The 24,378-nt window shown below is 54.0% G+C and overlaps 1 protein-coding gene across 1 annotated transcript in view; it reads right to left on the bottom strand.

Annotated features, from left to right (window-relative positions):
• tp53bp1 (tumor protein p53 binding protein, 1) overlaps positions 1–24,378 on the bottom strand; it is a 294,166-nt gene that overhangs the window by 269,388 nt on the left and 400 nt on the right.

The following is a 24,378-nucleotide window of genomic DNA, read 5'->3' as shown; positions in this document are numbered from 1 at the left end:
CGATCGGGAATCATTGGGATTGTTCTCCGCGGTGCAGATCCCCGGGGGGGAGAGGGTTCCTGTGCGGGGATTCCCGGCGCCAATCTGTTACAATCCACTATATCCAATCCGCTCCTTCCCGCTCCCTATTGGTCAACTGGTCGGAAGTGCGTCACTGATGAACACAAACTGTGGCCAATCAAAGAGAGGATCCTGGTTCCAGCCAGAAACCCAGAGCATCTGCCCCAAATCCTCACCCCCCCCCCCCCAACCCCCCCTCCCCCAGCTCCCCCCAACACCCCTTCCCCCCCCAACAACCCCTCCCCCCCAACAAACCCCCTTCACCCCCCAACACCCCTCCCCCCCCCCAACACCCTCTCCCCCCCTTCACCCCCCCTCCCTCCCCCCAACACCCCCTCCCCCCCAACAACACCCCCTCCCAGCTCCCCTCCCCCCAACACCCCCTCCCTCCCCCCAACACCCCCTCCCCCCCCCAACACCCCCTCCCCCCCACCCAACACCCCCTCCCCCCCAACACCCCCTCCCCCCCACCCAACACCCCCTCCCCCCCAACACCCCCTCCCCCCCAACAACCCCCCCAACACCCTCTCCCCCCCAACACCCCCCCCCTCCCCCCAACACCCCCCTCCCTCCCCCCAACACCCCCTCCCTCCCCCCCAACACCCCCTCCCTCCCCCCCAACACCCCCCTCCCTCCCCCCAACACCCTCTCCCCCTCTCACCCCCTCCCCCCTAACAACCCCCCAACACCCTCTCCCCCCCCTTCACCTACTCCCCCCCAACACCCCCTCCCTCACCCACCCCCCCCTCCCTCACCCACCCCCAAACCCCCCCCACACACCCCCCTCCCTCACCCCCCAACCTCCCGCAAAAACCCCCCCTCCCCCCCAACACCCCCTCCCTCACCCCCCAACACCCCCTCCCTCCCCCAACATCCCCTCCTCACCCCCCCCACACCCCCTCCCTCACCCCCCCCACACCCCCCCCCACCCCCCCCACACCCCCTCCCTCACCCCCCCCAACACCCCCTCCCCCCCCCCCCCAACACCCCCTCCCTCACCCCCCCAACACCCCCCTCCCTCACCCCCCCAACACCCCCTCCCCACCCCCCCAACACCCCCTCCCTCACCCCCCCACACCCCCCCCCACCCCCCCACCCCCCCTCCCTCACCCCCCCCACCACCCCCTCCCTCACCCCCCCACCACCCCCCCCCTCACCCCCCCCACCACCCCCCCCTCACCCCCCCCACCACCCCCTCCCTCACCCCCCAACACCCCCTCCCTCACCCCCCCCAACACCCCCTCCCTCACCCCCCCAACACCCCCTCCCTCACCCCCCAACACCCACTCCCTCATCACCCCCAACACCCCCTCCCTCACCCCCACACCCCCTCCCTCACCCCCCCAACACCCCCTCCCTCACCCCCCCAACACCCCCTCCCTCACCCCCCCAACACCCCCTCCCTCACCCCCCTCAACACCCCCTCCCTCACCCCCCCCAACACCCCCTCCCTCACCCCCCCAACACCCCTCCCTCACCCCCCCAACACCCCCTCCCTCACCCCCCCAACACCCCCTCCCTCACCCCCCCAACACCCCCTCCCTCACCCCCCCAACACCCCCTCCCTCACCCCCCCAACACCCCCTCCCTCACCCCCCCAACACCCCCTCCCTCACCCCCCCAACACCCCCTCCCTCACCCCCCCAACACCCCCTCCCTCACCCCCCCAACACCCCCTCCCTCACCCCCCCAACACCCCCTCCCTCACCCCCCAACACCCCCTCCCTCACCCCCCCAACACCCCCTCCCTCACCCCCCCAACACCCCCTCCCTCACCCCCCCAACACCCCCTCCCTCACCCCCCCAACACCCCCTCCCTCACCCCCCCAACACCCCTCCCTCACCCCCCCAACACCCCCTCCCTCAACCCCCCAACACCCCCTCCCTCACCCCCCCAACATCCCCCCAACACCCCCTCCCCCCCCAACACCCCCTCCCCCCAACACCCCCTCTCCCCCCCAACACCCCCTCTCCCCCCAACACCCCCTCCCCCAACACCCCTCCCTCCCCCAACACCCCTCCCTCCCCCAACACCCCTCCCTCCCCCAACACCCCTCCCTCCCCCAACACCCCTCCCTCCCCCAACACCCCTCCCTCCCCCCAACACCCCCTCCCTCCAACACCCCTCCCTCCCCCCAACACCCCCTTCCTCACCCCCCAACCTCCCCCCAACACCCCCCCAACCTCCCCCCAACACCCCCCCCAACCTCCCCCAACAACCCTCCCTCACCCCCCCCACAACCCCCTCCCTCACCCCCCCAACACCCCCTCCTTCACCCCCCCACCCTCACCCCCCCCAACCCCCCCAACACCCTCCCTCACCCCCCCAACACCCCCTCCCTCAGCCCCCCAACACCCCCTCCCTCACCCCCCCCCAACACCCCCCTCCCTCACCCCCCCCCCAACACCCCCTCCCTCACCCAAAGAACAAAGAAATGTACAGCACAGGAACAGGCCCTTCGGCCCTCCAAGCTCGTGCCGATCATACTGCCCGACTAAATTACAATCTTCTACACTTCCTGGGTCCGTATCCTTCTATTCCCATCCTATTCATATATTTGTCAAGATGCCCCTTAAATGTCCCTATCGTCCCTGCTTCCACTACCTCCTCCGGTCGCGAGTTCCAGGTACCCACTACCCTCTGCGTAAAAAACTTGCCTCGTACATCTACTCTAAACCTTGCCCCTCTCACCTTAAACCTATGCCCCCTAGTAATTGACCCCTCTACCCTGGGGAAAAGCCTCTGACTATCCACTCTGTCTATGCCCCTCATAATTTTGTATACCTCTATCAGGTCGCCCCTCAACCTCCTTCGTTCCAGTGAGAACAAACCGAGTTTATTCAATCGCTCCTCATAGCTTATGCCCTCCATACCAGGCAACATTCTGGTAAATCTCTTCTGCACCCTCTCTAAAGCCTCCACATCCTTCTGGTAGTGTGGCGACCAGAATTGAACACTATACTCCAAGTGTGGCCTAACTAAGGTTCTATACAGCTGCAACATGACTTGCCAATTCTTATAATCAATGCCCCGGCCAATGAAGGCAAGCATGCCGTATGCCTTCTTGACTACCTTCTCCACCTGTGTTGCCCCTTTCAATGACCTGTGGACCTGTACTCCTAGATCTCTTTGACTTTCAATACTCTTGAGGGTTCTACCATTCACTGTATATTCCCTACCTGCATTAGACCTTCCAAAATGCATTACCTCACATTTGTCCGGATTAAACTCCATCTGCCATCTCTCCGCCCAAGTCTCCAGACAATCTAAATCCTGCTGTATCCTCAGACAGTCCTCATCGCTATCCGCAATTCCACCAACCTTTGTGTCGTCTGCAAACTTACTAATCAGACCAGTTTATTTTCCTCCAAATCATTTATATATACTACAAAGAGCAAAGGTCCCAGCACTGATCCCTGTGGAACACCACTGGTCACAGCCCTCCAATTAGAAAAGCATCCCTCCATTGCTACCCTCTGCCTTCTATGGCCTTGCCAGTTCTGTATCCACCTTGCCAGTTCACCCCTGATCCCGTGTGACTTCACCTTTTGTACTAGTCTACCATGAGGGACCTTGTCAAAGGCCTTACTGAAGTCCATATAGACAACATCTACTGCCCTACCTGCATCAATCATCTTAGTGACCTCCTCGAAAAACTCTATCAAGTTAGTGAGACACGACCTCCCCTTCACAAAACCGTGCTGCCTCTCACTAATACGTCCATTTGCTTCCAAATGGGAGTAGATCCTGTCTCTAAGAATTCTCTCCAGTAATTTCCCTACCACTGAAGTAAGGCTCACCGGCCTGTAGTTCCCGGGATTATCCTTGCTACCCTTCTTAAACAGAGGAACAACATTGGCTATTCTCCAGTCCTCCGGGACATCCCCTGAAGACAGCGAGGATCCAAAGATTTCTGTCAAGGCCTCAGCAATTTCCTCTCCAGCCTCCTTCAGTATTCTGGGGTAGATCCCATCAGGCCCTGGGGACTTATCTACCTTAATATTTTTTAAGACACCCAACACCTCGTCTTTTTGGATCACAATGTGACCCAGGCTATGTACACCCCCTTCTCCAGACTCAACATCTACCAATTCCTTCTCTTTGGTGAATACTGATGCAAAGTATTCATTTAGTACCTCGCCCATTTCCTCTGGCTCCACACATAGATTCCCTTGCCTATCCTTCAGTGGGCCAACCCTTTCCCTGGCTACCCTCTTGCTTTTTATGTACGTGTAAAAAGCCTTGGGATTTTCCTTAACCCTATTTGCTAATGACTTTTCGTGACCCCTTCTAGCCCTCCTGACTCCTTGCTTAAGTTCCTTCCTACTTTCCCTATATGCCACACAGGCTTCGTCTGTTCCCAGCCTTTTAGCCCTGACAAATGCCTCCTTTTTCTTTTTGACGAGGCCTACAATATCACTCGTCAACCAAGGTTCCCGAAAATTGCCGTATTTATCTTTCTTCCTCACAGGAACATGCCGGTCCTGTATTCCTTTCAACTGACACTTGAAAGCCTTCCACATGTCAGATGTTGATTTGCCCTCAAACATCCGCCCCCAATCTATGTTCTTCAGTTCCCGCCTAATATTGTTATAATTAGCCTTCCCCCAATTTAGCACATTCATCCTCGGACCACTCTTATCCTTGTCCACCAGTACTTTAAAACTTACTGAATTGTGGTCACTGTTCCCGAAATGCTCCCCTACTGAAACTTCTACCACCTGGCCGGGCTCATTCCCCAATACCAGGTCCAGTACCGCCCCTTCCCTAGTTGGACTGTTTACATATTGTTTTAAGAAGCCCTCCTGGATGCTCCTTACAAACTCCGCCCCGTCTAAGCCCCTGGCACTAAGTGAGTCCCAGTCAATATTGGGGAAGTTGAAGTCTCCCATCACCACAACCCTGTTGTTTTTACTCTTTTCCAAAACCTGTCTACCTATCTGCTCCTCTATCTCCCGCTGGCTGTTGGGAGGCCTGTAGTATACCCCCAACATTGTGACTGCACCCTTCTTATTCCTGATCTCTACCCATATAGCCTCACTGCCCTCTGAGGTGTCCTCTCGCAGTATAGCTGTGATATTCTCCCGAACAAGTAGCGCAACTCCACCTCCCCTTTTACATCCCCCTCTATCCCGCCTGAAACATCTAAATCCTGGAACGTTTAGCTGCCAATCCTGCCCTTCCCTCAACCAGGTCTCTGTAATGGCAACAACATCATAGTTCCAAGTAGTAATCCAAGCTCTAAGTTCATCTGCCTTACCCGTAATGCTCCTTGCATTAAAACATATGCACTTCAGGCCACCAGACCCGCTGTGTTCAGCAACTTCTCCCCGTCTGCTCTGCCTCAGAGCCACACTGTCCCTATTCCCTAGTTCTCCCTCAATGCTCTCACCTTCTGACCTATTGCTCCCGTGCCCACCCCCCTGCCATACTAGATTAACCCCTCCCGTGTAACACTAGCAAACCTCGCGGCCAGGATATTTATGCCTCTCCGGTTTAGATGCAACCCGTCCTTCTTATACAGGTCACACCTGCCCCGGAAGAGCTCCCAGTGGTCCAGATAATGGAAACCCTCCCTCCTACACCAGCTGTTTAGCCACGTGTTTATCTGCTCTATCTTCCTATTTCTAGCCTCACTGGCACGTGGCACAGGGAGTAATCCCGAGATTACAACCCTCGAGGTCCTGTCTTTTAACTTTCTGCCTAGCTCCCTGAACTCCTGCTGCAGGACCTCATGCCCCTTCCTGCCTATGTCGTTAGTACCAATATGTACAACGACCTCTGCCTGTTTGCCCTCCCCCTTCAGGATTCCCTCTACCCGTTCGGAGACATCCTGGACCCTGGCACCAGGGAGGCAACATACCATCCTGGAGTCTCTTTCACGCCCACAGAAGCGCCTATCTGTGCCCCTGACTATAGAGTCCCCTATTACTATTACTCTTCTGCGCTTTGACCCTCCCTTCTGAACATCAGAGCCAGCCGTGGTACCACTGCTCTGGCTGCTGCTGTTTTCCCCTGATAGGCTATCCCCCCTGACAGTATCCAAAGGGGTATATCTGTTTGAGAGGGGGACAACCACACCCCCCCCAACATCCCCCCAACACCCCCCTCCCCCCCCAACACCCCCTCCCCCCCCCAACACCCCCTCCCCCCCCAACACCCCCTCCCTCCCCCCAACACCCCCTCCCTCACCCCAACACCCCCTCCCTCACCCAACACCCCCTCCCTCACCCAACACCCCCTCCCTCACTCCCCCCAACACCCCCTCCCTCACTCCCCCAACACCCCCTCCCCCCCTCCCTCCCCACCCCCCTCCCTCCCCCCAACACCCCCTCCCCACCCAACATCCCCTCCCCATCCAACATCCCCTCCCCACCCAACACCCCCTCCCTCACCCCCCCAACATCCCCCAACACCCCCTCCCTGCCCCCAACAGCCCCTCCCTCCCCCCAACAGCCCCTCCCTCCCCCAACAGCCCCTCCCCCCCAACACCCCCTCCCCCCCAACACCCCCTCCCTCCCCCCAACACCCCCTCCCTCCCCCCAACATCCCCTCCCTCCCCCCAACACCCCCTCCCTCCCCCCAACACCCCCTCCCTCCCCCCAACACCCCCTCCCTCCCCCCAACACCCCCTCCCTCCCCCCAACACCCCCTCCCTCCCCCCAACACCCCCTCCCTCCCCCCAACACCCCCTCCCTCACCCCAACACCCCCTCCCTCACCCCCCAATTCACCCACCAATGAATACAGCAAAACGTCCCAAGGTACTTCATCGATTATCAAACAAAATTTGACATTGAGCCACATAAGGAAATATTGGAGACCAAAGGCCTGGTTAAAGAGGTAGGTTTTAAGAGGTGTCTTAAAGGAGGAGAGGTTTAGGGAGGGAATATCAGAGCTTCGGGCCCTGGCAGCTGAAGGCAGGGCCGCTAATGGTGGAGTTACCCAAGGCAGCAGTGGAGGAAACAATCATCTTCTGGGAGTGGTAAATGGTATCTGAGGCAGTCTCCTCTGACATCTGCTGACCTCTGCTGGAGGTGTGTGCGTATGTCACGCAAGGACAGGAGCAGACTCGATTGTGAGTCCTGCCACAGTCAAATAGCCAGCCAACACAGTCAGGATTCACCCAGGAAAAAGGGCACTCTTTAGACAATAACTACAAAAGGTGCAGTGGTTATAACTGCTGCCTCACTGCACCAAGGACCCGGGTTCGATCCCGGCCCCGGGTCACTGTCTGTGTGGGGTTTGCACATTCTCCCCGTGTCTGCGTGGGTTTCGGCCCCACAACCCAAAGATGTGCAGGGTAGGTGGATTGGCCACGCTAAATTGCCCCTTAATTTCGAAAAAATAATTGGGCACTCTAAATGTTCAAGAAAAAAACTTTAAACTACAAAAAAAGAAAATATTAGGGAGGGGCACGATCTCAGCAGACTGACGCTCATCCTGACTAATCTGTGGCAAGTAAAAATTGGGCAGGGGGTGTAAAGCGAGCTTCCGATCGGAATCCGTCCCATTCCTGCCAGAGAGGCGAAGGTAAACTCAGGCCTTTGCTTAAGTTAATGGCAACAGGATAGTTATTTGAAATCTGCAAGGACTGATTAACGAATGGTGTGGCAACCCTGCTGTATGTCTCACTGAACTCCCAGTTCCCGACAACCCACACTACGGGACACACCCGGATCGTAATGTTCTACTGCTACTCTGGCTGCTGAAATGTTTCATTTACCGTCCCATTGTCTAGGACGGATATCCTGTCACGAATACTCGGAATTTAAACAAATTAAATCATACGTTTGTTAAGAGCAAGGCTATCGAAATCAAAGAATCGAAAAGTCCCAGTTTGAGACTCTTCTTCTATTCCTCTTGCGCCTGCCACACCCATGGGATGTACCAAAGCACTTTAGAGCCAATGAACATAGAACATACAGTGCAGAAGGAGGCCATTCGGCCTATCGAGTCTGCACCGACCCACTTAAGCCCTCACTTCCACCCTATCCCCGTAACCTAATAATCCCTCCTCACCTTTTTATTTGGTCACTAAGGGCAATTTATCATGGCCAATCCACCTAACCTGCACATCTTTGGACTGTGGCAGGAAACCGGAGCACCCGGAGGAAACCCACGGAGATACTGGGAGAACGTGCAGACTTCACACAGACAGTGACCCAGCAGGGAATCAAACCTGGGACCCTGGCGCTGTGAAGCCACAGTGCTAATCACTTGTGCTATCGTGCTGCCCTTAAAGTATGGTCACTGTTGTAAAGTAGGATCCCACAGACAGCTTTGTGATAACATTCAGACAATCTGCTTTTATGATATGGGTTGGAGTACGCTGGTGAGAACACGTGGCAAGGACTCCCCAGCTCTTCTCCACGATCATGCCATTTCATCATTTACATCAGTTCAGAACACCAATTCAAAAGGGAACAAAGCATGCCCTCAATAATGCACTGGAGTGTCTGCTCCCATTTTTGTGCTTAAGCCCTAGAGTGTGACTTGTGCCCATGACCTTCTGACGCAGAGAGAAGATTGATACCCACTGAGCTGTGCCTAATGCTGCCAGGGAGCCAATTATATTTATTAAACTTCCTGAGAAATGTTCAAATCAAACTGCAGTACAAATGCTTGCAAATAATACAGTTGGAGTGTGCTGGCTGTTTTGGGTCAAAGGGAACACGTAATCATCCAACAGTGAGATCACTGACCAGATAATCCCTCTGGTTGGTAGTGACCAGGATGCGGGAAAGGTAATGCTGCAATATCTTTAATGCCCACATGAACAAGCAGATCAGGTTTAACATCTTACCCCAGTGACTCCAACTGCGCGGCACTCCCTCAGCACTCAGAGACAGTGACTCCAACAATGCGACACTCCTTCAGCACTCGGAGACAGTAACTCCAACAGCACGACACTCCCTCAGCACTCAGGGACAGTAACTCCAACAGCTCAACACTCCTTCAGCACTCAGAGACAGAAACTCCAACAGTGCGGCACTCCCTCAGCACTCAGAGACAGTAACACCAACAGAGAGGTATTCACTCCGCACTCAGAGACAGTAACTCCAACAGAGAGGAATTCACTCCGCACTCAGAGACAATGACTCCAACAGCACGGCACACCCTCAGCACTCAGCGACAGTGACTCCAACAGCGCGGCATACCCTCAGAACTCAGAGACAATGACTCCAACAGCACGGCACTCCCTCACCACTCGGAGACAGTAACCCCAACAGAATTGCAGTCCCTCAGCACTCAGAGACAGTAACTCCAACAGCGCGGTACTCCCTCAGCACTCAGAGCCAGTGACTCCAACAGCACAGCACTTCCTCAGCACTCCGAGAAAGTGACAAAAACTGCGCGGCACACCTTCAGCGCTCAGAGACAAAAACTCCCAACAGCGAGCCACTCCCTCAGCACTCAGAGACAGTAACTCCAACTGTGCGGCACTCTCTCAGCACTCAAATCTAGTGATTCCAACAGCGAGGCACTCCCTCAGCACTCAGGGACAGTAACTCCAACAGCACGACACTCCCTCAGCACTCAGAGACAATGATTCCAACAGCGTGGCACTCCCTCAGCATTCAGAGACAGAACTCCAACAGCGCGGCACTCCCTCAGCACTCAGAGACAATGACTCCAACAGCATGGCACTCCCTCAGCACTCAGAGACAGTAACCCCAATAGAAATGCATTCCCTCAGCACCCTGAGACAGTAACTCCAACAGCGCAGCACCACCTCAGCACTCCGAGCCAGTTACTTCAACAGCACAGCACTCCCTCAGCACTCAGAGACAGTGATGCAAACAGTGCGGCACTACCTCAGATCTCAGAGACAGTGGCTCCAACAGCAGAGCACTCCTTCAGCACTCAGAGACAATGACTCCAACAGCATGGCACTCCCTCAGCACTCAGAGACAGTAACCCCAATAGAAATGCATTCCCTCAGCACTCAGAGACAGTAACTCCAACAGCGCAGCACCACCTCAGCACTCCGAGTCAGTTACTTCAACAGCACAGCACTCCCTCAGCACTCTGAGACAGTGACTCCAACAGTGCGGCACTCCTTCAGCACTCAGAGACAGTAGCTCCAACAGAGCAGCACTCTCTCAGCACTCAAAGCGAGTGACTCCAACAGCAAGGCACACCCTCAGCACTCAGAGACAGTATCTCCAACAGTGAGGCATTCCCTCAGCACTCAGACAGTGACTGCAACAGCGCGGCACACCCTCAGCACTCAGAGACAGTAGCCCCAACAGTGCGGTACTCTCTCAGCACTCAAAGCTAGTGACTCCAACAGCGCGGCACTCCTTCAGCACTCAACTCCAACAGCGAGACACTCCCTCAGCACTCAGAGACAGTGACTCCAACAGCACGGCACACCTTCAGCACTCAGAGACTGTAACTCCAACAGCGCGGCACTCACTCAGCACTCAGAGACAGTGTTTCCAACAGCCCGGCATACCCTCAGAACTCAGAGACAATGACTCCAACAGGACGACACTCCCTCAGCACTCAGACACAGTAACCCCAACAGAATGGCACTCCCTGAGCACTCAGGGACAGTAACCCCAACAGAATGGCACTCCTTCAGCACTCAGAGACTGTAACTCCAACAGTGAGGCGCTCCCTCAGCACTCAGAGACAGTAACTCCAACTGTGCGGCACTCTCTCAGCACTCAAAGCTAGTGATTCCAACAGCGAGGCACTCCCTCAGCACTCAGGGACAGTAACTCCAACAGCGAGGCACTCCCTCAGCACTAGAGACAATGACTCCAACAGCCCGGCACTCCCTCAGCAACAGTGACTCCAACAGCGCGGCATACCCTCAGCATTCAGAGACAGAACTCCAACAGTGCGGCACTCCCTCAGCACTCAGAGACAGTAACCCCAATAGAAAGGCATTCCCTCAGCACTCAGAGACAGTAACTCCAACAGCGCAGCACCACCTCAGCACTCAGAGACAGTGATGCAAACAGCGCGGCATACCCTCAGCATTCAGAGACAGAACTTCAACAGCACAGCACTCCCTCAGCACTCAGAGACAGTGATGCAAACAGTGCGGCACTACCTCAGAACTCTGAGACAGTGGCTCCAACAGCGTGGCACTCTCCTCAGCACTCAGAGACAATGACTAAAACAGCGTGCCACTCCTTCAGCACTCAGACAATGACTAAAACAGCGTGGCACTCCCTCAGCACTCGGAGACAGTAGCTCCAACAGAGCAGCACTCTCTCAACACTCAAAGTGAGTGACTCCAACAGCAGAGCACTCCCTCAGCACTCAGAGACAGTGACTCCAACAGTGCGGCACTCCTTCAGCACTCAGAGACAATATCTCCAACAGCGTGGCACCCCCTCAGCATTCAGAGACAATATCCCCAACAGCGCAGCAGTCCCTCAGCACTCAAAGACAATAGCTCCAACAGCACAACACTCCCTCAGCACTCAGAGACAATAACTCCAACAGCGTGGCACTCCCTCAGCACTCAGAGACAGTGACTCCAACAGCACGACACTCCCCCAGCACTCAGAGACAATGATTCCAACTGCATGGCACTCCCTCAGCATTCAGAGACAGAACTCCAACAGCGCGGCACTCCCTCAGCACTCAGAGACAGTGACTCCAACAGCGTGGCACACCCTCAGCACTCAGAGACAGTAACCCCAATAGAAAGGCATTCCCTCAGAACTCAGAGACAGTAACTCCAAGAGCGCAGCACCACCTCAGCACTCTGAGCCAGTTACTTCAACAGCACAGCACTCCCTCAGCACTCGGAGACAGTGATGCAAACAGTGCGGCACTACCTCAGATCTCAGAGACAGTGGCTCCAACAGCAGAGCACTCCCTCAGCACTCAGAGACAGTGACTCCAACAGTGCGGCACTCCTTCAGCACTCAGTGTCAGAAACTCCCAACAGTGAGGCACTCCCTCAGCACTCAGAGACAGTAGCTCCAACAGAGCAGCACTCTCTCAGCACTCAAAGCGAGTGACTCCAACAGCGAGGCACTCTCTCAGCACTCAGAGACAGTATCTCCAACAGTGAGGCATTCCCTCAGCACTCAGAGACAGTGACTCCAACAGCGCGGCACTCCCTCAGCACTCAGAGACAGTAGCCCCAACAGTGCGGTACTCAGCACTCAAAGCTAGTGACTCCAACAGCGCGGCACTCCTTCAGCACTCAACTCCAACAGCGCGGCACTCACTCAGCACTCAGAGACAGTGATTCCAACAGCCCGGCATACCCTCAGAACTCAGAGACAATATCCCCAACAGCGCAGCAGTCCCTCAGCACTCAAAGACAATAGCTCCAACAGCACAACACTCCCTCAGCACTCAGAGACAATAACTCCAACAGCGTGGCACTCCCTCAGCACTCAGAGACAGGGACTCCAACAGCACGACACTCCCTCAGCACTCAGAGACAATGATTCCAACAGCATGGCACTCCCTCAGCATTCAGAGACAGAACTCCAACAGCGCGGCACTCCCTCAGCACTCAGAGACAGTGACTCCAACAGCGTGGCACTCCCTCAGCACTCAGAGACAGTAACCCCAATAGAAAGGCATTCCCTCAGAACTCAGAGACAGTAACTCCAACAGCGCAGCACCACCTCAGCACTCAGAGCCAGTTACTTCAACAGCACAGCACTCCCTCAGCACTCAGAGACAGTGACGCAAACAGTGCAGCACTCCTTCAGCACTCAGAGACAGAAACCCCCAACAGTGAGGCACTCCCTCAGCACTCAGAGACAGTAGCTCCAACAGAGCAGCACTCTCTCAACACTCAAAGCGAGTGACTCCAACAGCGAGGCACTCCCTCAGCACTCAGAGACAGAAACCCCCAACAGTGAGGCACTCCCTCAGCACTCAGAGACAGGAGCTCCAACAGAGCAGCACTCTCTCAACACTCAAAGCGAGTGACTCCAACAGCGAGGCACTCCCTCCGCACTCAGAGACAGTATCTCCAACAGTGAGGCATTCCCTCAGCACTAAGAGACAGTGACTCCAACAGCGCGGCACATCCTCAGCACTCAGAGACAGTAGCCCCAACTGTGCGGTAGTCTCTCAGCACTCAAAGCTAGTGACTCCAACAGCGCGGCACTCCTTCAGCACTCACCTCCAACAGCGAGACACTCCCTCAGCACTCAGAGACAGTGACTCCAACAGCACGGCACTCACTAGGCACTCAAAGACAGTGATTCCAACAGCCCGGCACTCCCTCCTCACTCAAAGACTATAGCTCCAACAGCACGGCACTCCCTCAGCACTCAGCGACAGTGACTCCAACAGCACGGCATACCCTCAGAGCTCAGAGACAATGACTCCAACAGCACGACACTCCCTCAGCACTCAGAGACAATGATTCCAACAGCCCGGCACTCCCTCAGCAACAGTGACTCCAACAGCACGGCATTCCCTCAGCACTCAGAGACAGTGACTCCAACAGCGTGGCACTCCCACAGCGCTCAGAGACAGTGACTCCAACAGCACGACACTCCCTTAGCACTCAGAGACAATGATTCCAACAGCGAGGCACTCCCTCAGCACTCAGAGACAGAAACCCCCAACAGTGAGGCACTCCCTCAGCACTCAGAGACAGGAGCTCCAACAGAGCAGCACTCTCTCAACACTCAAAGCGAGTGACTCCAACAGCGAGGCACTCCCTCCGCACTCAGAGACAGTATCTCCAACAGTGAGGCATTCCCTCAGCACTAAGAGACAGTGACTCCAACAGCGCGGCACATCCTCAGCACTCAGAGACAGTAGCCCCAACTGTGCGGTAGTCTCTCAGCACTCAAAGCTAGTGACTCCAACAGCGCGGCACTCCTTCAGCACTCACCTCCAACAGCGAGACACTCCCTCAGCACTCAGAGACAGTGACTCCAACAGCACGGCACTCACTAGGCACTCAAAGACAGTGATTCCAACAGCCCGGCACTCCCTCCTCACTCAAAGACTATAACTCCAACAGCACGGCACTCCCTCAGCACTCAGCGACAGTGACTCCAACAGCACGGCATACCCTCAGAGCTCAGAGACAATGACTCCAACAGCACGACACTCCCTCAGCACTCAGAGACAATGATTCCAACAGCCCGGCACTCCCTCAGCAACAGTGACTCCAACAGCACGGCATTCCCTCAGCACTCAGAGACAGTGACTCCAACAGCGTGGCACTCCCTCAGCGCTCAGAGACAGTGACTCCAACAGCACGACACTCCCTTAGCACTCAGAGACAATGATTCCAACAGCGTGGGACTCCCTCAGCGCTCAGAGACAGAACTCCAACAGCGCGGCACTCCCTCAGCACTCAGAGACAGTAACCCCAATAGAAAGGCATTCCCTCAGCAATCAGAGACAGTAACTCCAACAGCGCAGCACCACCTCAGCACTCAGAGCCAGTTACTTCAACAGCACGGCACTCCTTCAGCACTCAGAGACTGTCACTCCAACAGCCCGGCACTCCCTCCGCACTCAAAGACTATAACTCCAACAGCACGGCACTCCCTCAGCACTCAGCGACAGTGACTCCAACAGCACGGCATACCCTCAGAACTCAGAGACAATGACTCCAACAGGACGACACTCCCTCAGCACTCAGACACAGTAACCCCAACAGAATGGCATTCCCTGAGCACTCAGGGACAGTAATCCCAACAGAATGGCACTCCAGCAGCACTCGGAGACAGTGACCCCAACAGCACGGCTCTCCTTCAGCACTCAGAGACTGTAACTCCAACAGTGAGGCGCTCCCTCAGCACTCAGAGACAGTAACTCCAACTGTGCGGCACTCTCTCAGAACTCAAAGCTAGTGATTCCAACAGCGAGGCACTCCCTCAGCACTCAGGGACAGTAACTCCAACAGCGAGGCACTCCCTCAGCACTAGAGACAATGACTCCAACAGCCCGGCACTCCCTCAGCAACAGTGACTCCAACAGCGCGGCATTCCCTCAGCATTCAGAGACAGAACTCCAACAGCGCGGCACTCCCTCAGCACTCAGAGTCAGTGACTCCAACAGCACAACACTCCCTCAGCACTCAGAGACAGTAACCCCAATAGAAAGGCATTCCCTCAGCACTCAGCGACAGTGACTCCAACAGCGCGGCATACCCTCAGAACTCAGAGACAATGACTCCAACAGCACGACACACCCTCAGCACTCAGAGACAGTAACCCCAACAGAATGGCAGTCCCTCAGCACTCAGAGACAGTAACTCCAACAGCGCGGTACTCCCTCAGCACTCAGAGCCAGTGACTCCAACAGCACAGCACTTCCTCAGCACTCAGAGAAAGTGACAAAAACTGCGCGGCACTCCTTCAGCGCTCAGGGACAAAAACTCCCAACAGCGAGGCACTCCCTCAGCACTCAAAGCTAGTGACTCCAACAGTGAGGCACTCCCTCAGCACTCAGAGACAATGACTCCAACAGCATGGCACTCCCTCAGCACTCAGAGACAGTAACCCCAATAGAAATGCATTCCCTCAGCACTCAGACAGTAACTCCAACAGCGCAGCACCACCTCAGCACTCCGAGCCAGTTACTTCAACAGCACAGCACTCCCTCAGCACTCAGAGACAGTGATGCAAACAGTGCGGCACTACCTCAGATCGCAGAGACAGTGGCTCCAACAGCAGAGCACTCCCTCAGCACTCAGAGACAATGACTCCAACAGCATGGCACTCCCTCAGCACTCAGAGACAGTAACCCCAATAGAAATGCATTCCCTCAGCACTCAGAGACAGTAACTCCAACAGCGCAGCACCACCTCAGCACTCCGAGCCAGTTACTTCAACAGCACAGCACTCCCTCAGCACTCAGAGACAGTGATGCAAACAGTGCGGCACTACCTCAGATCTCAGAGACAGTGACTCGAACAGTGCGGCACTCCTTCAGCACTCAGTGTCAGAAACTCCCAACAGTGAGGCACTCCCTCAGCACTCAGAGACAGTAGCTCCAACAGAGCAGCACTCTCTCAGCACTCGAAGCGAGTGACTCCAACAGCGAGGCACTCTCTCAGCACTCAGAGACAGTATCTCCAACAGTGAGGCATTCCCTCAGCACTCAGAGACAGTGACTCCAACAGCGCAGCACTCCCTCAGCACTCAGAGACAGTGACTCCAACAGCACGACACTCCCTCAGCACTCAGAGACAATGATTCCAAAAGCATGGCACCCCCTCAGCATTCAGAGACAGAACTCCAACAGCGCGGCACTCCCTCAGCACTCAGTGACAGTGACTCCAACAGCGTGGCACTCCCTCAGCACTCAGAGACAGTAACCCCAATAGAAAGGCATTCCCTCAGAACTCAGAGACAGTAACTCCAACAGCGCAGCACCACCTCAGCACTCAGAGCCAGTTACTTCAACAGCACAGCACTCCCTCAGCACTCAGAGACAGTGACGCAAACAGTGCGGCACTACCTCAGAACTCAGAGACAGTGGCTCCAACAGCATGACACTCTCCTCAGCACTCAGAGACAATGACTAAAACAGCGTGGCACTCCTTCAGCACTCAGAGACAGAAACCCCCAACAGTGAGGCACTCCCTCAGCACTCAGAGACAGGAGCTCCAACAGAGCAGCACTCTCTCAACACTCAAAGCGAGTGACTCCAACAGCGAGGCACTCCCTCAGCACCCAGAGACAGAAACCCCCAACAGTGAGGCACTCCCTCAGCACTCAGAGACAGTGACTCCAACAATGCGACACTCCTTCAGCACTCACAGACAGAGGCTCCAACAGGGACACTCCCTCAGCACTCAGAGACAGTAACTCCAACAGTGCGGCACTCCCTCAGCACTCACAGACATGGCTCCAACAGCGCGGCTCTCCCTCAGCACTCAAAGACAGTGATTCCAACAGCATGGCACTCCCTGAGCACTCAGAGACAGTGACTTCAATAGCGTGGCACTCCCTCAGCACTCAGAGACTTGACTCCAACAGCAGGACATTCCCTCAGCACTCAAAGACAGTGACTCCAACAGTGCAGCACCTCCTCAGCAATCAGAGACAATGACTGCAACAGTGCAGCACTGCCTCAGCACTCAGAGACAATATCTCCAACAGTGCAGCACTGACTCAGCACTCAGAGACAGTAGCTCAAACAGCTTGGCACTCCCTCAGCACTCAGAGATAGTGACTCCAACAGCAGAGCACTCCCTCAGCACTCAGAGACAGTGACTCCAACAGCGTGGCACCCCCTCAGCATTCAGAGACAATATCCCCAACAGCGCAGCAGTCCCTCAGCACTCAGAGACAGTGACGCAAACAGTGTGGCACTACCTCAGAACTCAGAGACAGTGGCTCCAACAGCATGGCACTCTCCTCAGCACTCAGAGACAATGACTAAAACAACGTGGCACTCCTTCAGCACTCAGAGACAGAAACCCCCAACAGTGAGGCACTCCCTCAGCACTCAGAGACAGTAGCTCCAACAGAGCAGCACTCTCTCAACACTCAAAGCGAGTGACTCCAACAGTGAGGCATTTCCTCAGCACTCAGAGAATGTGACTCCAACAGCACGGCACACCCTCAACACTCAGAGACAGTAGCCCCAACAGTGCGGTACTCTCTCAGCACTCAAAGCTAGTGACTCAAACAGCGCGGCACTCCTTCAGCACTCACCTCCAGCAGCGTGACACTCCCTCAGCACTCAGAGACAGTGACTCCAACAGCACGGCACTCACTCAGCACTCAAAGACAGTGATTCCAACAGCCCGGCACTCCCTCCTCACTCAAAGACAGTAACTCCAACAGCACGGCACTCCCTCAGCACTCAGCGACAGTGACTCCAACAGCACCGCATACCCTCAGAGCTCAGAGACAATGACTCCAACAGCACGACACTCCCTCAGCACTCAGAGACAATGATTCCAACAGCCCGGCACTCCTTCAGCACTCAACTCCAACAGCGCGGCACTCCCTCAGCGCTCAGAGACAGTGACTCCAACAGCATGGCACTCCCTCAGCACTCAGAGACAGTAACCCCAATAGAAAGGCATTCCCTCAGCATTCAGAGACAGTAACTCCAACAGCGCAGCACCACCTCAGCACTCAGAGCCAGTTACCTCAACAGCACAGCACACCCTAAGCACTCAGAGACAGTGATGCAAACAGTGCGGCACTACCTCAGAACTCAGAGACAGTGGCTCCAACAGCGTGGCACTCTCCTCAGCACTCAGAGACAATGACTAAAACAGCGTGGCACTCCTTCAGCACTCAGAGACAGAAACTCCCAACAGTGAGGCACTCCCTCAGCACTCAGAGACAGTAGCTCCAACAGAGCAGCACTCTCTCAACATTCAAAGCGAGTGACTCCAACAGCGAGGCACTCCCTCAGCACTCAGAGACAGTAACTCCAACATTGCGGTACTCTCTCAGCACTCAAAGCTAGTGACTCCAACAGCACAGCACTCCTTCAGCACTCAACTCCAACAGCGCGGCACTCCCTCAGCGCTCAGAGACAGTGACTCCAACAGCATGGCACTCCTTCAGCACTCAAAGACTATAACTCCAACAGCGCGGCACTCCCTCAGCACTCACAGACAGTGGCTGAAACAGTGAGACTCCCTCAGCACTCAGAGACAGTAACTCCAACAGTGCGGCACTCCCTCAGCACTCACAGACATGGCTCCAACAGCGCGGCACTCCCTCAGCACACAGAGACAGTGACTCCAACAGCGCAGCACTCCCTCAGCACTCAAAGACAGTGATTCCAACAGCATGGCACTCCCTCAGCACTCAGAGACAGTGACTTCAATAGCGTGGCACTCCCTCAGCACTCAGAGACTTGACTCCAACAGCAGGACATTCCCTCAGCACTCAAAGACAGTGACTCCAACAGTGCAGCACTGCCTCAGCAATCAGAGACAATGACTGCAACAGTGCAGCACTGCCTCAGCACTCAGAGACAATATCTCCAACAGTGTGGCACACCCTCAGCACTCAGAGACAATATCTCCAACAGTGCAGCACTGCCTCAGCACTCAGAGACAGTAGCTCAAACAGCTTGGCACTCCCTCAGCACTCAGAGATAGTGACTCCAACAGCAGAGCACTCCCTCAGCACTCAGAGACAGTGACTCCAACAGTACGGCACTCCTTCAGCACTCAGAGACAATATCTCCAACAGCGTGGCACCCCCTCAGCATTCAGAGACAATATCCCCAACAGCGCAGCAGTCCCTCAGCACTCAAAGACAATAACTCCAACAGCACGGCACTCCCTCAGCACTCAAAGACAATAACTCCAACAGCACAGCACATCTCAGCACTCAGAGACAATAACTCCAACAGCATGGCACTTCCTTTGCTAGGTATAAAGGTCCAACTATTGGTTCAAATCAGGTTTGCTGATTGAGAGATCTTTAATCATCCTGCATTTCTACATCAAAAGTTTTCACTGATTTGTCCATCGTCGTACATTGCCTCTGGTGTCCATGAGTAATTCTAGATCATAAACCTCTCCAGAAAGTCATTGATGTTTCTTAGTCATCATCTATCTGCTGATAGACAATACAAACTATGCCTTCCCAACCCATTGCAACACAATTCACATTGTCAACTTATGATTCTCCATATGCCATGAATCCCACTGGTGATCAGCAATCTTCACCGGTGATGCCTCCAGTTTTATTCCTTCTTCACCTTGTTCCTTGCCTCCTTTTTATCCTTTGATCCAAAAAGGGATTTGAACACCTCCTCTGTTGCTAAGAAGTTAACTCTCTTCCCCTGTTGCCAATCATTTATTTTGCCCTCAACAGCTCTTTAAAACTCAAATTTATCTCAGAGTTGAAGATGTACGAAACTCTTCCAACACCTCTTGGCACACCTAAGAAGAGGAACTTGCCATCACCTTAGCAATCCATTTTCACCTCCAGTGTCCTAACTCGCATCTTCATCATAACCTTCCCTCTCTATTTTACACATGCAAACAGATTAGTGTTCCTCTCAATTTTAACCTCTTAGATCACCATTCTACATGTCCCCCTAAGATTCTAATGGGGCTTGAAAGATTCTGAAGTGGCTTGTAAGGCGTGGAGTCTGAGATTGTTTCCGTCGTCTGGGGAATCTAAATACGGGAGGTGGGGGTACACCGTCTCAGGATAAGGGGGCCAATCATTTAGGACTGAGATGAGGAGAAATGTCTTCACTGAAAGGGTTGTGAATCTTTGGAATTCTCCACCCCAGAGGGTTGTGGGTGCTCCATTGTTTTTTTACATTTATTTACGGGATGTGGGCGTCGCTGGTTAGGCCAGCATTTATTGCCCATCCCTAGTTGCCCTTCAGAAGATGGTGGTGAGCGGCCTTCTTGAGCCGCTGCATTCCATGTGGTGTAGGTAAACCCACTGTGCTGTTAGGGAGGGAGTTACAGGATATTGCCCCAGCGAGAGTTAAGGAATGGCGATATATTTCCAAGTCAGGGTGGGGAGTGACTTGGAGGGGAACCTCCAGGTGGTGGAGTTCCCAGGTATCTGCTGCTCTTGTCCTTCTAGATGGGAGTGGCCATGGGTTTGGAATTGGGTTTGTCTAAGATGCAGTGCACCTTGTAGATGGTACACACAGCTGCCAGTGTTTGTCGGTGGTGGAGGGTTTGAATGTTTGTGGAAAGGGGAGCACTCAAGCGGGGCTGCTTTGTCCTGGAGGAATTTAGTTAAGGCTGGGGACAGGCAGATGTTTGGTCTCTCAGGGAATTGCAGGATACGGGGAGCGGATGGGAAAAATGGAGTTGAAGCCCTATTGAACGGTGGAGCAGGCTCGATGGGCCGAATGGTCGACTCCTGCTCCTATTTCTTGCGTTCTTGGTTCTTCCCTCTCTCCAAATCTGCACTGGTCAAGTGAATATTCCTTGCACCATATTCTCGAAATCATAATTTCCCAGGATTGCCGGTCAACCAAACTCTCCAGCTCCCTCAGACCTTCCTCCCACCAACAGTCTCGTCTGCAGGCTTTCAAAACCCAAACTTAGCACCAATGGTATCACTGCTTCTCAGTTCCTCTCATCTCCGCTACTCTCTTCGACCTCATGCATCCATCTTTGGAATTCTCTTCCGGGGGGGGGGGGGGGGGGGGGGGGGGGGGAGGGTGTGCTCTTGTCAAATGGTGGAGCAGGCTCGAGGGGCCGAATGGCTGACTGCTGCTAATATTTCTTGCGTTCTCCAGCTTTCTGCACTGCACACCTGCCTCTTCAGCAAGTCAGAAGCTGAGGCGGGTCATTTAGACGACCAGCAGACCTAGAGTTTGGGCATTCTGGTTAGGGCTGAGCATTTACAACAGCTTCATCGACCATCTCGCATACAGTCCTCAGCAACAGGTGTAAAACAAAATAGCAGCAGGAATCTTTTTTTTAAACAAATTCAGAGTACCCAATTATTTTTTTCCCAATTAAGGGGCAATTTAGCGTGGCCAACCCACCTACCCTGCACATCTTTGGGTTGTGGGGGCGAAACCCACGCAGACACGGGGAGAATGTGCAAACTCCGCACGGACAGTGACCCAGAGCCGGGATTCGAACCCGGGTCCTCAGTGCCGCAGTCCCCAGTGCTAACCACTGCGCCACATGCCGCCCGCGACAGTAATCTTATTCTGACCTGGCACAGCAGCACCAGTCAAGAAATGGACTGACCATCTTCGATACTTTGTTTGAACAATCACACCATAGGCAGAGAGTTAACATCTTTTGAGGGGTCGCAGTTTAATCATGTCTTTAGCCTAATCTACATTACAGGGCACAGTAAGAAGTCTCACAACACCAAGTTAAACAGGTTTGTTTCGTATCACTAGCTTCCGGAGCGCTGCTCCTTCATCAGGGAGGGGGCGGCACGGTAGCACAGTGGTTAGCACTGCGGCTTCACAGCGCCTGGTCCCAGGTTCGATTCCCAGTTTTTGGTCACAGTCTGTGCTGAGTCTGCACGTTCTCTCCGTGTCTGCGTGGGTTTCCTCCGGGTGCTCCGGTTTCCTCCCACAAGTCCCGACAGACGTGCTGTTCGGTAATTTGGACTTTCCGAATTCTCCCTCTGTGTACCCGAACAGGCTCCGGAAGGTGGTGACTAGGGGCTTTTCACAGTAATTTCATTGCAATGTAAGCCTAATTGCTGCAATAAAGATTATTATATTATAAAAGGTGAAGTGAAGCTGCTGCACTCCGAAAGCTAGTGATTCCAAAGAAACCTGTTGGACTTTAACCTGGTGTTGGAAGACTTCTTACAGTGCCCACACCAGTACCTGGCATCTCCACATCATATATGGGGCAGCATGGTAGCATTGTGGATAGCGCAATTGCTTCACAGCTCCAGGGTCCCAGGTTCGATTCCGGCTTGGGTCACTGTCTGTGCGGAGTCTGCACGTCCTCCCCGTGTGTGCGTGGGTTTCCTCCGGGTCCTCCGGTTTCCTCCCACAGTCCAAAGATGTGCAGGTTAGGTGGGTTGGCCATGATAAATTGCCCTTAGTGTCCAAAATTGCCCTCAGTGTTGGGTGGGGTTACTGGGTTATGGGGATAGGGTGGAGGTGTTGACCTTGGGTAGGGTGCACTTTCCAAGAGCCGGTGCAGTCTCGATGGGCCGAATGGCCTCCTTCTGCACTGTAAATTCTATGATCTATGATCTATGATATACTACAGAGCAGTTATCAGAAGTAAGGGGAGGGCGAGGCCAGAATCAGCTGATGCCCTTGCTTAGAAAGACTGGGCGCGTAAGGGGGTAGTCGATTGAACCTGTGACTATCTGGGTTCATACCTCTCAAACATACAGCTGACTGTGTAGCTACCCACTGAGCAGGAGAAAGCATTAGCTTCCTGTGTTTTCCCAGGCACAGACAATCTATTAATACTACACGGATGTACTTCTCAAATCCTAAAATTAAAAGCAGTTAGAGCAAGATACCAGTTCAGTGTGAGACAGGGAGGGTAGGGGTTACAGTTTGAAAACATAATGCTCACTAAAAATTCTATTCCAATTGCAATGCTATTGGGTGAGTTTATAAGAAATTAAAAATGAAATGAAAATCGCTTATTGTCACAAGTCGGCTTCAAATGAAGTTACTGTGAAAAGCCCCTAGTCACCACATTCCGGCACCTGTTCGGGGAGGCTGGTACGGGAATTGAACCGTGCTGCTGGCCTCCTTGGTCTGCTTTCGAAGCCAGCGATTTAGCCCTGTGCTAAACCAGCCCCAGCAGACAGGGCAGACACCAAACTGTGGACATTGGCTTTGTACTCCGTTGCCTCCCAGACTTGTGCCGGGCTGTCGGGCAAGGGGATTACCGAAAACCTCAGATACTAAATGAATATTTTTCGTCAGTATTCACTCAGGAAAAAGATAATGTTGTGGAGGAGAATGCTGAGCTCCAGGTAAATAGATTAGATGGCATTGAGGTAAGTAGGGAAGAGGTGTTGGCAATTCTGGACAGGCTGAAAATAGATAAGTCCCCGGGGCCTGATGGGATTTATCCTAGGATTCTCTGGGAGGCCAGGGAAGAGATTGCTGGACCATTGGCTTTGATTTTTATGTCATCATTGGATACAGGAATAGTGCCAGAGGACTGGAGGATAGCAAATGTGGTCCCTTTGTTCAAAAAGGGGAGCAGAGACAACCCCGGCAACTATAGACCGGTGAGCCTCACGTCTGTAGTGGGTAAAGTCTTGGAGGGCATTATAAGAGACAAGATTTATAATCATCTAGATAGGAATAATATGATCAGGGATAGTCAGCATGGCTTTGTGAAGGGTAGGTCATGCCTCACAAACCTTATCGAGTTCTTTGAGAAGGTGACTGAACAGGTAGACGAGGGTAGAGCAGTTGATGTGGTGTATATGGATTTCAGCAAAGCGTTTGATAAGGTTCCCCACGGTAGGCTATTGCAGAAAATACGGAGGCTGGGGATTGAGGGTGATTTAGAGATGTGGATCAGAAATTGGCTAGCTGAAAGAAGACAGAGGGTGGTGGTTGATGGGAAATGTTCAGAATGGAGTTCTGTCACAAGTGGAGTACCACAAGGATCTGTTCTGGGGCCGTTGCTGTTTGTCATTTTTATCAATGACCTAGAGGAAGGCGCAGAAGGGTGGGTGAGTAAATTTGCAGACGATACTAAAGTCGGTGGTGTTGTCGATAGTGAGGAAGGAAGTAGCAGGTTACAGAGGGATATAGATAAGCTGCAGTGCTGGGCTGAGAGGTGGCAAATGGAGTTTAATGTAGAGAAGTGTGAGGTGATTCACTTTGGAAGGAAAAACAGGAATGTGGAATATGTGGCTAATGGAAAAGTTCTTGAAAGTGTGGATGAGCAGAGGGATCTAGGTGTCCATGTACATAGATCCCTGAAAGTTG

Source organism: Scyliorhinus torazame, chromosome 30 (assembly GCF_047496885.1).
Source record: "Scyliorhinus torazame isolate Kashiwa2021f chromosome 30, sScyTor2.1, whole genome shotgun sequence".
Taxonomy (NCBI): Eukaryota; Metazoa; Chordata; class Chondrichthyes; order Carcharhiniformes; family Scyliorhinidae; genus Scyliorhinus; species Scyliorhinus torazame.
Note: the sequence above shows the minus strand (reverse complement) of the source record. Positions and strands in the feature narration are given on the sequence as shown.